Source organism: Coenobita brevimanus, chromosome 67 (assembly GCF_032717465.1).
Source record: "Coenobita brevimanus isolate Jiangsu-jjx chromosome 67, ASM3271746v2, whole genome shotgun sequence".
NCBI classification, from domain to species: Eukaryota; Metazoa; Arthropoda; class Malacostraca; order Decapoda; family Coenobitidae; genus Coenobita; species Coenobita brevimanus.
This window is the reverse complement of record NC_137020.1, coordinates 6915077-6917612: the sequence shown is the minus strand read 5'-3', so window position 1 is coordinate 6917612 and position 2536 is coordinate 6915077. Positions and strand designations below refer to the sequence as shown.

At 40.5% G+C, this 2536-nt stretch overlaps 1 non-coding gene across 1 annotated transcript; it reads right to left on the bottom strand.

Annotated features, from left to right (window-relative positions):
* Nucleotides 1-1806: 1806 nt before the first annotated feature.
* Nucleotides 1807-1925, bottom strand: LOC145405698 (5S ribosomal RNA). The gene has a single exon (XR_013898438.1). It is a non-coding gene; the product is annotated as a 5S ribosomal RNA (ribosomal RNA).
* Nucleotides 1926-2536: the final 611 nt, after the last annotated feature.

Sequence of the window (2536 nt, the reverse complement as noted above, 5' to 3'; positions counted from 1 at the left end):
AAAGATCTGTGTTCATATCCATGTACCTAAGAGCACATAGAATTTCAGACCCAGAATTTTTAGACGATGAACTAAAAATGATTCAGAGTATTGGAAAGAAGCTAAAATATCCACAAAGCATACTAACTCAGTGCCACAATACAGCCAAGAAACGATTCCTTGAAGGGAAAATAATAAGCCAGATCGCCAGAACATTCAAAGAACCCTTGTCCTCCCCTTCTATGAAAATTTTCTTGATGTTGTTCACATACTGAGGAAACTCAATGTACAAGTAGTATTCAAATATGAGAACACCATCAAAAAAAACCCTCATCAAGAACAGCCCTTTCAGTAATTCAGGCGTTGTTTACAAAATCCCGTGTAAAAGCTGTAACAAATTTTACATAGGACAATCTGGGAAAGATTTGGAAACTAGAATCTCACAACATAAATACAGTGTAAGAACAGCCCAACAGAGTAGTGATTTATTTCAGCACAAAGCATCCAGTGATCACCATATTGGCTGGACAGGCTCCAAGATTCTAGCAAGATCAAAAAGCTTAGATGAAAGAAATGTAATAGAATCTTGTCTAATTTCTGGCACATAAGAAAAGAATGTAAACATGAGCGTTGGTCATTTTAAGTGTGATAAATTGTTAATTGAATTAATTTTAAAGCAGTATCCCCCAGACTAACACGTGATTGTTCCCTGTCATCTCCTTGTGGTTTAGTCACACCTATGTGGGACACACCAAGCATTAATCCTCTAGGTCTTAAGTTAAGCAACAGTATTTATCCCCTCCTCCCTCTCCCCTCTCCCCTTCCCCCTCCCTCCCACTCCCCTTTCCTCCCCTCCTACTCCCTCTTCCTTTGTCACGTGCATTTTTTAGATTCAGGTCACCCTTTGTTGTGTTCCACTCCCTGCTGCAGGTGACCCTAAGTTAATCCGCAGGTAAAAATTCAGGTCATCCATTGTTCTGTGTGCCACTACCTGCTGCGGGTGTGCATAAAAGACCTCTGCCCTTTACGTTTCTGTCTCACTCTGTCTGAAGATGTAATATTCGAAAGTACTCACTGTCGCTCCTTTCATTTCTCCTGTGGTTAGTTTGCATACATATCTTCACGGTGACGTGAAGTCTCTGCATATATATATGCGTGTGTATATATATATTATATTCATCATTCATTCATCATCCATCCTACGTTGCCCCATGAGAAGCGTAGCAGCCCGAGGCTAGGCAAGTTGGTCCTGACATTTAAGATGAGAGTGACCAGCCTCACTCATCCCTGAGTGACATTACATGAGCAATAAACCCCAACAACCCCTTGGATATAAACCTTCACCGGCTCAATCCGACTGGAGCCCAATAATTACCCACTAAACCACCAGGCGCCAAAATTTGGCTATATGGTTACCACCCAGCGTAGTAAATGGTTTTCTGGTGAACAGAAAATCATTTGGCTTGTAACTTAGTGTAGAGTCACCCACAAACAGGAGGAGGAGGAAAGAATGAAGTAAAGAAAGACAGAAGAGGGAGTGTAATGTCACCCGTAGGCAGAAGGATGAGGAAAGAATGAAAGAAAGCCAGAAGAGGATGGAAGGAAAGAAGGATGGAGGAGAGGAAAGAGCAGAAACCCGAGAGCAGCACTACATCGAGTGAGTGGATGGTGATTGCCCCCACCTACCACATAAATAATTATATTCATTCATTCATTGCCAGACCCCATGTATCCCAAACGGGGTGGCCAAGGGCTTAGAGTTAATTGTTTTACAGGGAGGGGCACTAATCCTCCACCAACCCCACTTGACATGTAGGGAGAACGTTATGCCAACAGCATCTGATGTTCCCAGGCGGTCACCCATCCAAGTACTAACCAGACCCAACGTTGCTTAAGTTCGCTGATCGGACGGGAAGCTGTGTACTCAACGTGGTATAGCCGTTGGCATATATATATATATATATATATATATATATATATATATATATATATATATATATATATATATATATATATATATATATATATATATATATATATATATATATATATATATTGCCAGACGCCATAATCCCGTAAGGGGTGTCCATTTGACTTTGAGTTACCGGTATTTGTTCTACGGAGAGGGGCACTGACCCTCCACCAGCCCACTTGTTGACACGTAGGAAGCACGTATGGTTTGTTTATATGGTTACCATCCGCCGTTGTAAATGGTTTCTTGGCTTACAGGAAACCATTGAGCTTGTCACTCAATGTAAAGCCACCTGTAATGGAAAGAAAAGCAATAAGAAGTGACAGGAAAGCTGGGAGAAATATATATATATATATATATATATATATATATATATATATACACACACACACACACACACACACACACACACACACACACACACATAGAGCCAGGTAAGATATTTTCCTGCAAGCAAACGAGGTTGAATGCAACCATAGTTATTGGATTAGTTAATTTATGTTCGCTGCATTCAGTATGTTGGGCTAAGCTAGTTTGATATTCATTTAGAATTCTGAGTAGTCGTCCAAATGTCAGTGTACAAAG